General features: G+C 42.8%; 1 non-coding gene across 1 annotated transcript; it reads left to right on the forward strand.

The window, feature by feature from the left end:
• The first annotated feature begins 2,217 nt into the window (after positions 1-2,217).
• Trnas-cga (transfer RNA serine (anticodon CGA)) lies at positions 2,218-2,292 on the forward strand. The gene has a single exon. It is a non-coding gene; the product is annotated as a tRNA-Ser (tRNA).
• The last annotated feature ends 13,247 nt before the right edge of the window (positions 2,293-15,539 follow it).

Here is a 15,539-nt window from a genome sequence, read left to right on the forward strand (position 1 = left end):
TAGGATGAGTGACATAAAAGTAGATATCTAAGGTGTTGCGAAACTACTCAAACCACTTAAGAAAGGCAAGTCTTCCGGTCCGGATGGTATACCAATTAGGTTCCTTTCAGAATAGGCAGACACAATAGCGCCTTTCTTAGCAATCATATACAACCGCTCACTTGACGAAAGGTCTTTTCCTAAAGACTGGAAAGTAGCACAGGTCACACCAATATTCAAGAAAGGAAATAGGAGTAACCCATTGAATTACATAGCCATATCACTGACCTCTATTTGCAGTAGGATTTTGGAGCATATACTGTACTCGAACATGATGAACCACCTTGAAGAAAATGACTTATTGATACATAACCAACACGGATTCAGAAAATATCGTTCTTGTGCAACACAGCTAGCTCTTATTCCCATGAAGTAATAACTGCTGTCGACAAGGGATCTCAGATCGATTCTATATTCCTAGATTTCCAGATGGCTTTTGATACCGTTCCTAACAAGCGACTATTAATCAAATTGAAAGCATCTGGAGTATCGTCTCAGTTGTGTCACTGGATTCGTGATTTCCTCTAAGAGAGGTCACAGTTCGTAGTGATAGACGGTAAATGATCGAGTAGAACAGAAGCGATATCTGGCGTTCCACAAGGTAGTGTAACAGGCCCCCTGTTGTTCCTGATTTATGTAAGTGATGTAGGTGATAATCTGAGCAGCTCCCCAAGATTTTTTGCAGATGACGCTGTAATTTACCGTCTAGTAAAATCATCAGGCTATCAATTCCAGTTACAAAATGATCTACAGAGAATTTCTGTATGGTGCGAAAAGTGGCAATTAGCACTAAACAAAGAAAAGTGCGAGGTCATCCACATGGGTACTAAAAGAAATCCGATAAATTTCGGGTATACGATAAATATCACAAATCTAAGGGCTGTCAATTCGACTAAATACCTAGGAATTACAATTACGAGCAACTGAAATTGGGAAGACCACAGTGATAATACTGTGGGGAAGGCGAAACAAAGACTGCGCTTTGTTGGCAGAACACTTAACAGATGCGAGAAATCCACTAAAGAGACAGCCTACATTACACTTGTCCGTCCTCTGCTGGAATATTGCTGCGCGGTATGGAATCCTTACCATGTAGGATTGACGGAGGAAATCGAAAAGGTGCAAAGAAGGGCAGGTCGTTTCGTGTTATCGCACAATAGGGGTGAGAGTGTTCTGATATGATACTCGAGTTGGGATGGCAGTCACTGAAACAAAGGCGGTTTTCTTTGAAGAGAGATCTATTTACGAAATTTTAATCACCAACTTTCTCTTCCGAATGCGAAAATATTTTGTTTACACCCACCTACGTAGGTTGAAACGATCATCATAATAAAATAAGAGAAATCAGAGCTCGAACGAAAAGATTTAGATGTTCCTTTTCCCCACGCGCCATTCGAGAGTGGAATGGTAGAGAAGTGGTATGAAAATGGTTCGGTGAAGCCTCTGCCAGGCACTTAAGTGTGAATTGCAGAGTAACCAAGTGAATGTAGATGTAGATGTAGAGCGTACACGATTTAAAAAGGGATGTCACGTAATTCTATGTATCTTAGTGGTGTCGACACATACACTTCATTACACAGTTACACTGACGGAAAAAAATCGCAACACCAAAAATAATTAATGAAGAATAACTAGAATTCGGGAACACATTTGTACTTGTATAGGTAACTCGTTTAAGTGATTGGCATTGCGAGAACACCATTTAATGTAAGTGCGGGCTAAGCAACTGCAAATTTGAACTGCTGTTATATTAATTACCGGCGTAGCTTGCAGAATATTGAATGCAAGCATGCAAACGTGATGAATAGTGCTGTACAGGTGCTATATATCAGTTTGTGGGAATGAGTTTCATGCCTGTTGACGTGGTCGGTCAATAAAAGGATTTTTCGAGAATGAGATTTTCACTCTGCTGCGGAGTGTGCGCTGATATGAAACTTCCTGGCAGATTTAAACTGTGCGCCCGACCGAGACTCGAACTTGTGACCTTTGCCTTTCGCGGGCAAGTGCTCTACTAACTGAGCTACCGAAGCACGACTCAGGCCCGCTACTCACAGCTGTACTTCTGCCAGTACCTCGTCTCCTACCTTCCAAACCTTTGCAGGAGAGCTTCTGTAAAGTTTGGAAGGTAGGGGACGAGGTACTGGCAGAAGTAAAGCTGTGAGTACCGGGCGTGAGTCGTGCTTCGGTAGCTCAGTTGGTAGAGCACTTGCCCCCGAAAGGCAAAGATCCCGAGTTCGAGTCTCGGTCGGGCACACAGTTTTAATCTGCCAGCAAGTTTCAATAAAAGGATGGTTAATGCTGATTGTTAATGGCGCTGGAGTTGTCACCAGATGATGTAACATATGTGCTACACTGGAGACAGATCTGGTGATCGACCATGTCAAGACCACATGTCAACTCTCTGTAGAGCATGTTGGGTTACAGAAGCGCTATATGGGTGAGCGTTATCCTGTTGAAAAACATCCCCTGGAATGCTGTTCATGAGCGGCGGCACAAGTCAAATCACCAGAATGACTAACAGATTTGCAGTCCGGTGCTTGGGACAACCTCGAGGGTGCTCCTGCTGTCATAGGAATTATCACCTAAGACCATAACTCTAGGTGTAGGTCCAGTGTGTCTAGCTTGCAGAGAGGTTGGATGCATGTCCTCAACTGCTCTCCTTCTAATCGAAACATGGCCATCACTGCACCGAGGCCTGCCGTGGTGGCCGAGCAGTTCTAGACGCTACAGTCTGGAACCACGCGACCGCTACGGTCGCAAGTTAGAATCCTGCCCTGGGCATGGATGTGTGTGATGTCCTTAGGTTAGTTAGGTTTAAGTAGTTCTAAGTTCTAGGGGACTCATGACCACAGAAGTTAAGTCCCATAGTGCTCAGAGCCATTTGAACCATTTTGAACTGCTCCGAGGGGGCAGAAGCAGCTTTCATCAGAAAACACAACAGACCTCTACCCTGCCCTCCAATGAACTCTCGCTTGATACAGCTGAAGTTGCAAGTGGTTATGGTTTGGGGTCAGTGGAAAGCACGCTACAGGCCTTCTGGCTCGGAACTGTCCTTTGAGAAGTTACAAGCCTATTCTGGCCTGACCCCTCTAATTTTCCTCAAATTTTTTAATTGATACCTCTGATTTTTATTTGTGGTATTTCAACTTGTGTTAGGACATTGCCTGCTCTTCAGTACTTCTTGTGTGGAAGAGTTGCCGCTGGATGAGGACCGCGCACGGTCAGCGTGGCAGAAAAACGTGAGGGCTATTGTGCAACTACGAGAGTGAGTGGACAGTAGCGTGTGTCGGGTGCTGATGGAGGCCGAGCTGCTAAGCCTCCTGACCATTGTATTAGACATGTAGCGACGGCGAGTGCGACTCTGGAGCCAGCGTTGGACATTTTATGGGTGTTTGCCGTCTCGGTTTCTCTTGGCCGATGCCAGGTGTTGGTATTTTTTTTAGTGTTTCTCGGAATCGGAGGTCTGAAGCCACGGGTCGCCTAACCCATCGGCACCTAAAGTCCGGGCGATATTTTATTCATTTTTGGTGAGAGTTTTCACTGCTGCTTTTGCGCGTCCCACGAAATGCAGAGAGCTGATTACACAATACAAGAAGACACGATGTATCGTCACAGAGCTCTACAGGGAATTGGCGGCAGCGACTACGACTAAGATTGGTATAAAAATTTTACTAGCCAGCTTGGTGAGATTATAAGAGTGCGCTGAATACACATTATTGGCGCATCTTCCCGCGGCCTCCTACGTTTGGAAACATTTGAGTGTGGTAGTGTCGCGAGGAACAAGTTTTCGGTGCCGATAATGATGATGATCTTTGGTTTGTGTGACCCTCAACTGCACGGTTATCTGCGCTCGTACAAATTCCCAACCTTTACTCAGCTAAATCTCGCCACCGTCATAAATGATGATGAAATGATGGGGACAACACAAACACCCAGTCATCTCTAGGCAGGTGAAAATCCCTGACCCGCCGGGAATCGAACCCGGGACCACAAGCTCCGCACTTCGGTGCCGATGCACTGTGCTCGAAATGCAGAGGGTCTCCTCTGGACCACAAGCGAGAATAGGTGTACTGATATTCTCTCCTCCTGGAGATACTCTTGCGCAGCCTTAGGAGTAAAACTGTCTTGGAGATCTGGAAAGAAGTTTAGATTCTTTCCGGAATTGATCTCGTCGTGTTTTTTCCACGGTCTTTGCTCATCAGAGAGCCCATCAACATAGAGGTAGTCGGCTGCACCATCCAACTGCTGTTTGCTACCTACACACTGCCTGAAATCTTGGTGGTAAAGTATTCGCTGCACCGGTGTAATAGGGGCCTCATTCTGATGCTATAGTATCCACGATTTTGCATGTGAATTTTTCACGGAGTTCTCATTTCAGATCGGCATTCTGTCGCGCAGTCGGGGTTTAGCATTATGTCTCTTAATTGAGATTAAAGTATTCAGTATTTCAGAATAGGTGCTCATATAAAAAACCTGCCAATTACTTATTCTCAGCACCACTATTTTGTGCCCTCGTTCTATTAAAGCTGTTCCGTGGATCGCATGTTTACAAGTGTATTAGGTAAAATAAATTCTTTTTGTGATACTTAATTTGGTTATCATGCGGCAATCAATTTCATTTCCTGCTCATTTTTGTAGCTACTGAGCATAGAGATTGATTAGAAACTTTATTAAATTAGAGCGTGTATGCAACCGTTCTGCAACTCATCTGCATAAAAACTAAAAACTCCGCCTGAACAGACCATGAAGGCCCAACGGTACCGACCGGCCGCCGTGTCATCCTTACTCAGTCGATAGGCGTCAATGGAGGCGGATCTGAAGGAGCATGTGGTCAGCACATTACTCTCTCGGTCGTATGTCAGTTTACGAGGCCAGAGCCGCTACTTCTCAATAAAGTAGCTGTTCAGTCGGCCGCAAAGGGCTGAGTGCACTCTCCTTGCCAACAGCGCTCGGCAGATCAGATGGTCATCCATCCAAGTGCTAGTGCAGCCCGAAAGCGGTTAACTTCTGCGATCTGACGGGAACCGGTGATACCAGTCCGACAAGGTCGCTGGCACTACTCTTCTATAGGACTATTTTATTGATTTTCTTTGCTTTCGGACCTACAGTGTGTGTAAGTTAAAAGGTGGTAATAAAAAGGAGAACGGATTGAGTGTATGCTCACCTTTCATGCAAATTTAACCCTATCAGACCATCTGGCTACAATTGTGTACATTAGCTTTTACAGTCTGTTAGATGCAACAAAAGTATTTCTTCCCTAGGCGAACCTCAGCTACAACTTGTAAATGTTCAAACTTTTCATCGCGCGCAAGTGCTGCCAACCGTTGGGCATCACTATAAAAATATCAGCAAGTCAATGTAGCAGTGCGCTGCAACTCGTGACCACCAGAATACACGGTTCGCTATATTCCAGTGTATAATTGAATACTGTTGTTGTTATTTTGCATGGAAATTATTGAATGATCACTTTACTATTTATTACAATAGAGAATATTTCATAATTAGTTATTTTAGTCATTAAAGTGAAGCCAAGTGAACAAAGTACATTTTGGAAACGGGTACATATTTTTGTATAAATAAGCTCCTAAAATCATTAAAAAAGCACCTAAGAGCACTACCACATAAAGAAAAATTTTTCTTCCTCCAGAAAAATTTCGGGTCTGAAAGGGTTAATTGAATCCAGGTTATACACACACTGCCGGCCGGAGTGGCCGTGCGGTTCTATGCGCTACAGTCTGGAACCGAGCGACAGCTGCGGTCGCAGGTTCGAATCCTGCCTCCGGCATGTATGTGCGTGATGTCCTTAGGTTAGTTAGGTTTAATTAGTTTTAAGTTCTGGGCGACTGATGACATCAGAAGTTAAGTCGCATAGTGATCAGAGCCATTTGAACGATTTTTATACACACACTTCTCCAACTTGGCACCTCGCAGAGTAATCAATTTTAAACGGTTCGTTGTGTCACTATGGTGACAATCCCTGCTCTAATTGCTGTTGCAGATGCAGTAAGGTGTGCCAGAGCCACACGCGGAGTACAATATCTTCCCTCGGTAGTGCAACATGGCCGTCTGGAGCCCGGCCTTCTTGCGACCGTACATTCTCGAGAGCATCACCGGCAGTAGTCATGTACATTGACTGTATGCCTGCTAAGTCTTTCTACTGTATGGTAGAAGAAACACCCAGCTTCTCGTACCCCTACTATTACAACCTCGGTCAAACTCAGTGAGGTGCTGACCTTAGCGTCTTTTTCGTCTTAAAGGCATTCTTGACTAACGTCAGCTCACCACGTCCAATCTCAAAGGTAACCAACCATCACGACCGTTGCAACGTGTACTTGAAGCAAAACTGATTTGCGTCCTCAAAGGGGCGCTACTAATGCCACTCTTATGCCACTGGTGCGAAATTTGAACAGATATAATCTTTCAGACGTAGTAATACACCTACCAACTTTCGCTTATGTTGCCGAAGTCCTTCTTTGTTTTGTAACATTTTTCCGTCAGTTTACATTCAACGTGCAACAGCAGGCAGATTATCCTGATTGCGCCGGTATGATGCACGTACGCGATATCACATTCATGGACCACGATTACGCAGTGTGAGCAATAAACTAAATTGTAACCTGTGGAAACTACCTTTAATATGTTGGCTAAGGAGGCCGCTGATGATCATTCTGTCTTCAATTAGAGCTTACAGGATTAATGTAGTGAGCGGGAACTCCGCAGACATACGTACACTCATGGTGACCTCCCCGTAACTGCCTCTCCAGGTCGCCGCTGTTTTGTGTTTCGGCCAATCAACGCCGTGGAAATGTTGTCTGACTATACACATTACGGCTTAACCCGGCAAATGGTGTTCTCTTATGTGGCTAACGCCAAGCCACATCACCATGGTGCCGCGCTGTAAGTTCTAGTCATTGGAAACTGTTTTCGCTTGATCTCTCACAATAGGCTGCCAATTATTTGACATAAATGTTACAAACTGTAGTCTCGATAGGCATTGATACTGGCGCTGTCGTACAGTGACACACAGTGTTAGATGTTTCCCCTTCTTTCACGAGGCGTGACATAATCTTCCCGCAAACAACAAATAGTCAAATGAGATTCTGAACGAGAAACTCGCAGCGTAATTTTTTTCTTAAATACAAATGTATACGGCATTACTCCTCCTTACTCTGTGTAGTTGCGTTTAAAAGATATACATACCGATGCATGTAATACATTTCATGACAGTTTCATGTTCATTGTATGCGGCCTTCTTGATGCTCCAGATTTAATTCTTATCAGTGTATATACCCTAGGGTGACAAAAGTCATGGGATGCCTCCTAATATGACGCCGGATCGCTGATTACTATCTGAAGTCAAATGCATCTGGTATTTCACAGTTAACAGGAAAACAGCTACCAACCCAAAACCACACTTATGCATTTAACCGAGTCACTGATGTGTTCCATGTTTAATGTAACAACTACTGAGGAGCACAGATTTATTTACAAAAACACCGAAGAAATATGGAACTGTGACAGACAAAAAGTCACCTGTATCAGTAGAACGTCAGATTTCCTAAATCCAGAGGAGACGCCATTTCCAAACGCCGAATTTAATGTTGATGGTGTTGAGACAGCAACCAGCCACAAATTTATTTTCAGTTCCTTTATTCATAAGGTACCGTTACCGGTTTCGAATTATTACGATTCATCTTCAGACGGTTTTCATGCTTTCAATAGAATATGTGATGCGTTTTTTTTTTTACACATTAACTGTCGTAAAATGTAAAGAATACATAATTATAAGTAGGTCACAGAGATGGTTTAGTTACATATTTGCAATGGATGTGACTTACGTGAAATGTCGGTTTGGATGTTTGTTTTCATAGTTTTCCTCCAGCAGATGTGAATATATGCCCACTACATTCTTATCGTTGCATACGTAAATTTTTCTCACTGAACACTTTAGATTTGTCACAGAATAGATTTCTAACATGCATCACATGTTTTGATAGATACATAGTGCTTACACACGTAGTAGTGTCAAAGATGCTATGATATATCGTAACATTATGAAGGTGTCCCATGTTTGGAAAAAGATCATATATTCACTTATGCAACTGAAACGCCTTTTACACTAGTACAGAGAGATACTGATTTTGTGAGTTTTCGAGCGAATACTGTTAAATTAATTATAAAGATGTTGCAATGTCAAAGATAGACTTTTTCTTTTTTGTGAGTACTGTATAGGTAATAGAGGACATTATTTATTTACATTTAGCATCATGAGAATTGTAATAAGTATCTATCGAAACATGTGATGCATGTTAGAAATCTATTCTGTGACAAATCTAAAGCGTACAGTGAGAAAAATTTACGTGTGCAATGACTATGAAAACAAACACTCCAAACTGACATTTCACGTAAGTCACATCCAATGCAATTCTGTAACTCAACCATCTCTGTGGCGTGCTTATAATTATATATTATTTATATTTTAGGACAGTTAATCTGTCAAAAAACGCACCACATGTTCTAATGAAAGGATGAAAACCGTCTGAAGATGAATCGTATTGATTCGAAACCAGTAACGGTACCTTATGAATAAAGGAACTGAAAACAAATGTGTGGCTGGTTGCTGTCTTAACACCATCAACATTTGTCTTCAAAATAACAGCCACCGCCTTCAACCATGTCATCATATGAAACATTGCAAAAATTAATGCAACTAACTATGTGGAAATTCACATGACTTATTTTAAACTGAAAGAGAGAAGCAAAACCAAAGAAAATTAGTTGATTACCTCATTGGGCATTACCGGACGTTGGCAAAGACCAAAAGATGAGAAGGGAAATACTCATATTTCCTAAAGATAATAGAACATATAGGTGAAAAGTTCAACGATGATGTAGAAAGGGCTGCACCGAGACATTGTACTTAGGTCACAAGTAATCTGATACTGTTTTACTGTTTATTATTCCTTTTAATATTTTAGTCAACTGCATATTATTTCTTTATACACTGAGGTCACAAAAGCCATGGGATACATTCTACGCGACATGGACTCAACAAGAAATTTGAGCCCTCCCGCCTCTATAGCAGTCCATAACTGCGAAAGTGTTGCCGACGCAGGATATCGTGAACGAACTGACCTCTCAATTATATGCCGTTAATGTTAGATGGCATTCATTTCTGGCCGTCTGGGTGGCCAAATCATTCGCGAGAATTGTCCAGAATGTTCTTCAAACCAATCGCGAACAATTATGGCACCGTGACATGGCGCACTGTCATCAAAAAATGTTCAAATGTGTGTGAAATCTTATGGGACTTCACTGCTCAGGTCATCAGGCCCTACGCTTACACACTACTTAACCTAAATTATCCTAAGGACAAACACACACACCCGTGAACGAGGGAGGACTCGAACCTCCGCCAGGACCAGCCGCACTGTCATCCATAAAAATTCCTTCGTAGTTTGGGAGCATGAAGTCTATGAACGGCTGGCTGCAAATTATCACCAAATAGCCGAACATAACCATCTCCAGGCAATGATCAGTTCAGTTGGACCAGAGAATCCATCTATTTCATGTGAACACAGCCACACCATTATGGAGCTACCACCAGCTTGCACGGTGCCTTGTTGACAATTTGGGTGCATGGTCTGCGTCACACTCAAACCCTTCCGTCAGCTCGTACCTACTGAAGTCAGGTTTCATCTCACCAGGTCAAGGTTTTTCAGTCTTCTGGAGTCCAACCCATATGGTCTCGAGCCCAGGAGAGGACCTGCAGACCACGTCGTGTAAAGGGAGTCGCGTCGGTCGCATGCTGCCATACCACACATACCTCACTAACGCCAGATTTCACCAAACAGTGCTAACGGATACGTTCCTCGCACATCTCACATTAATTTCTGTGATTATTTCACGCTGGCCTGCTTCTCTGTTAGCACAGACAGCGCCACTCATACGCCGCTGCTCTCGATCGTTGAGTGAAGGTCGTCGGCCACTGTGTTGTCCGTGGTAAGAAGTAATACCTGAAATCTGGTACACTAGGCACACTCTTGACGACACTGAGGATTTCAATACAATGATTTCCCTAATCATTTCTCTAATGGAGTGTCCTATGTGTCGAGATCCAGCTACCATTTCGCGTTCAAAGTCTGTTAATTCCCGTCGTGCGGCCATAATCATGTCGGAAACCTTTTCACACAAATCACCTGAGTACATATGACAGATCGGTCAATGAACTGCTCTTTTATACTGTGTACGCAATAGTACCACCATCTGTATATCTGCTTATCGTTATTCCATTACTTTTCTCTCCTCAGTGTATGTCACATAGTGCTTGACTTATTCGCCAAGAAAAAAGGCATTCTCCCATTATCTTTCTTTTAAACTTTTAGCCAGTATAAAAGTAGTCCCTCGCTGTAACTGAGGAGTAGAGCATTTCAATTTATTTTCTGTGATAAATTCACTTCCCAGCTAAGTGAAGATTCTCTTTGAATTATTTTACACTTCTAGTTACGAAGGACCAAACAGAAGAGCAAATCTCCAAGGTCATGGAACGCGTCAGTACACGAAATTACATCATAAAAGTAATAACACATAAATTAAAGTGTTTATGAACCCAAAAAAGACGAGACAGAAGTGAATGTAAACGCAATCAACAATATAACACAAGAATCAGCTTAATTTTTCAAGGAACTCCTAGACGGAATTGAAGGAGTGACCCATGAGAAAACTCTCGAGTTTCGATCTGAAAACGTGTGGATCACTGCTAAGATTTCTGAATTTTGTGGTAGCCTATTAAAAAAGGTTGCAGCAGTATACCGCACACCTTTCCACACCTTTCTGCACAAGAGTCTAGTAAGTGCGATCCAAATGCAGATTGGATTTCTGCCTAGTATTAACTGCTTCAAAACTGCTAATTCTTGGGAATAAGTTGATGTTGTGAACACGAAACGACAGCATTATATATTGTGAGGCCAATGTCAGAATAAGCAGACTAATGAACAGGGGTCGACAAGATTTTCCCAAACTTATACCACTTATTGCCCAAACCGTCTTTGAGAATTGGAAGAGTTACCTCAAAATCTAATACCATATGTCACAAGTGAATGAAAATAAGCAAAGTAGACTACTTTTCTCGTCGAACTATGACTTACTTTAGATACCGTTGGAACTGACAGCATTAAGTCTTTCACAAGATCCTGAACATGGGCTTTTCACGACAGCTTACCGTTCATCTGTGAAATTAAAACGGCGGGTTTTGTTGAACTTTGTGTCAGAAACTGTAAAAACTGAGTATTACAGTGATTTAACGTTAGTTTATTTATCTACAAGCCATGAACTACACTATTTGAAACAGTGCCATTGTTGCACGCAACATACTTTACTACCAAGCTAGTGTCATCCGTAAACAGAAATATTCTAGTATCACCTGTAACACTAGAGCACAAATTATTTATGTAAATGAGGAACAGGAGCGGCCTCAGCACTGATCCCTGTGCCACCCCCCACTTAACCATGCCCCACGCAGACCCTACACCACAGCCATTCTCAACACTGTGGATAATCACCTTTTGCTGTCTGTTGTTAAAGGTGAACCAATTGTGAGCTGCTCCCCTAATCCATAAAGGTCCAACTTCTGCAGCAATATCTTATGATCAGCACAATGAAACCCCTTAAATAATTCAAAAAAGATGCCTAGCGTTCGAAACCATTTGTTTGATCGATCCAGTACCTCACAGAAAAAGAGAATATAGCATTTTCAGCTCTTAAACAACTTCTAAACCCGAACTTTATATTTTATAGCAAATTAAGTGAAATAAAATGGTCAATTATTCTTACATACACAGCCTTTTCAATAAATTTAGGAAACACTGATGGCATAGAAACAGGTGTAAAATTGTCTACAATATCCCTTTCTCTCTTTTTATCAAGCAGCTTTAGTACTAAGTACTTTAATCGTTTAGGTAATTGACTATTCTTAAAGGAAAAAATGGAAATATGGCTAAGTACCGAGCTAACATGTGCAGCACAGTACTTTAATATTCTGCTAGGTACCCCATATACCCATGAGAGTCCTTAGTCTTTAGTGGTCAGTAACCCAGAGGAGTATTTTAGATGTAGCCGAGCGGTTATGGGCGCTTCAGTCTGGAACGGCGCGACCCCAGCGGTCGCAGTTTCGAATCCTGCCTCGGACATTGATGTGTGTGATGTCCTTAGCTTAGTTAGGTTTAAGTATTTCTATGTTCTAGGGGACTGATGACCTCGGACGTTAAGTCTCATAGTGCTCAGAGCCATTTGAACCTGTTTGAAGTATTTCAGACATCAGTCTCGGAAAGGCATTTTCGAAGAGAGTTACATGATTCCCTGTAGAAACTAAGTTTTTATTTAATTCACCAGCAATGTTCGGAAAGTGATTGTTATGTACTGTAAACATATCTGACTTGTCAGTAATAGACATATTTTTATTACGAACTGATTTTATATGATCGACCTTGTGATGCTGACCAGACACTTCCTTCACGACTGACCATAAGGTTTTAATTTTATCCTGTGAAGTGCTGGTTAGACTGTAGGTCCCCTTTCCTATTTGGGCAACTCCGGTAGGTTAGAAACACGCAAGTCGCCGAAGTGGGGTCAAAATAAAAGACTTGCCTCTCAGCCACGCGAAATTATTATTTGATTTCCTGCCTGTCTAAACGTTGAACTAGTATTCGGGCACTTTTTCAAAATTTATATAAACACTTGAAGCAGAGCCATTAAGGAAAAGGCTAAACAATGCCATTACAGGCATCCCTGCGTCTCACAGACCGCTAATAGAAGGGCCTATCGAGGTGCCCCTGTTTGTTGCAATATCGTTTCCGTGGAGAAAGCCGGTTGCAGATGCTGGGCCTAAAGAACAACGTGGGCCGGGTGGCTAACGAGCAGAAACAAACAACGTGCGCGGGCGGGCCGTAATGAAAGCCAGCACTTCTGCCAGATTATGGGGGACATCTTAAAAAGTTTTAATTGCCACCCGAGGAACTTGTCGCCTATCGGCGAATCTTCTCCGAAATAATTAAGAGTAACTGGAAAATAATAATTAAAAGGCGCGAGTTCAGCGGAACTCTGCGTGGCTCTACTGCCGACTGGGGAATGGGCGCCCGCGGCTGGGGGGATGACGTGGCAGCCTGAGGACGAAGGCCCGCCCCAGCGCTCTGGCCTGGTCATGCCACGGTGTGGAGCAGGGCGCGCCTTGTGTCACTATGGCGCTGAGATCGCCAGCCTACCAGGCCTCTCCCACTGGGTAACTGTCTTTGGATCCCAAAATTTTATACGTGGTCGACTGAGCGGGGTAGCGCAGTGGCTAGCAAATTGCACTCGCATTCACGAGTACGATGGTTCAAACCCGAGGCCGGCCATCTTGCTTTAGGTTTTCAGCAATTTCCCTAAATCACATAAAGCAAAAGCCGGAATGGTTCCTTCGAAAGGGACATGTCACTCTCCTCTCCGCCCCTCCGTAATCCGAGTTTGTGCTCCGTCTGTAATGACCTTGTTATCGACGGGACGTTAAACACTAATCTCCTCCCCCCTCCCTACCCTTCAGCAGTAACAACCGTTCCTCGTTTGGGAGGCCATATTGTCCGTAGCTGCTTTAAAAAGCCTGAGGTATTTTCTTTCTGTCATTACACCTAAAATAGAAATGCTACAGACCAAAAAAAATTGAAAACATTTTAAGAATTAGTAAAGACAGACACCTCCTTCCTTTCGCCCAACGTTTCCACTTACACATAGCTTCAGCACAAAATGAACAATTTCTCAATGATCAAATAAATACTGGGAACCAACACTATATAAAATAACAACCGAAAAAAACGTGTGGAAAAGAAAAGAGCCTTTTCCATCCTTCACCCTCTTCCACCTTACACCCAACCCACTGTCCGTTTCTTCTCCCCCCCACCCCCCCCCCCCCCCACCCCCCAATTTCACTTCTTACTCTTCGCCTTTTCTTCCAACTCACTCTACATTCATCTTGCCTTCTCCCTCTTCCAACCAACACACAAAAAACTACTCGATCACAATGCTTTATTACTCCTACCGATTATGCAAACACACAGAAACTTAATGAAATAGAATATCACACATGAAATTAACTTAAAAAAGTAGGTCAAAGACAAACTTGTGACAATGTTGACAAACTATAAAACACATTACACACTCAGAAGTATAAAAATAAAGAGCAAGGAGAGGTGTACGAAAAAGAGTGCTGTGTAATACGTAACAAATGTACACTCCTGCAAAGTAGCGAAAAGTTGACTACAAGTAGCAGGGTCTAAGAAAGAAATAAACCAAAGACGTGCTAACAGATGGCATTCCTGATGTAGGCGAGAAACCAATCAGAAACTACCTTAAGTAAAAACCAAAAAATTGTTAACGACCTGTTTTTTGATCTTGAAACCAAATCAGACTGTAAATATCTTCAATTACAAACCACTGATTAGGTTTTACTTCAATAAAGCGGAAGCATCCGCTTAGGAAAACGCTCATTTCCTTGTATTTGTGCCGGCCCTAGTGTCCGAGCGGTTCTAGGCGCTACAGTCTGGAACTGCGCGATCGCTACGGTCGCAGGTTCGAATCCTGCCTCGGGCATGGGTGTGTGTGATATCGTTAGGTTAGTTAGGTTTAACTAGTTCTAAGTTCTAGAGGACTGATGTCCTCAGCTGTTAAGTCCCATCGTGCTCAGAGCCATTTGAACCATTTTGAACCTTGTAATTGTAACGATGAAACGAAAATACCTTCAGGAACAACTGATCGGTATTCCAGGTTAATCATTCTCATTAAATTCTCTGTAGTTTCCCAGAACTTACTCTAGCGACTGACAGAATATAATTCGTTAGTGGAAATGGCTTCAGGATATTTAAAATATACGGACATCGTATACGCTAAATTTTGTGTTTTCTTGAAACAGGATTAGAAAATTGAGGGTGTATAAAAATGAGCATACGGGTTATAAGGCTTTGAAGCATTTATTACAACTGTAAATAAAAAATCAAACGATAACTCCAAGTTTAGGACCAGTGTGTGTAGCACGCAGACAGGTTATTTACAAGCCTTCAAGCGGACTTCTTCCAACAAGCATACAACCAGAGGCAGAACTACCTTTCATCAGAAAACACAACAAACCTCCACCCTGCCCTCCATTGAGCTCTCGCTTGATATCACTGAAGTCACAAATGACGGTGGTTAGAGATCAGTGCAATGCACGCTACAGGACGTATGGCTCGGAGCTCTCCTTGAAGTAACCGATTTGTAATAGTCCGTTGCGTCACTGTGATGCCAACTGCTACTCAAATTGCTTCTATAGTACGATATGCCAGAGCCCTACGCAGAAGACCATGGTCTTGCTCTCAGTAGCACCATGTAGCCGTCGGGAGCCCGGTAGTTTTGCGACCGTACATTCTCGTGAACATCACTAGGAGCAATCATGTACAGTGCTACATTTCTGCTAAGTCTTTCTGCAGTATCGCAGA

This window comes from Schistocerca gregaria, chromosome 4 (genome assembly GCF_023897955.1).
Source record: "Schistocerca gregaria isolate iqSchGreg1 chromosome 4, iqSchGreg1.2, whole genome shotgun sequence".
Taxonomy (NCBI): Eukaryota; Metazoa; Arthropoda; class Insecta; order Orthoptera; family Acrididae; genus Schistocerca; species Schistocerca gregaria.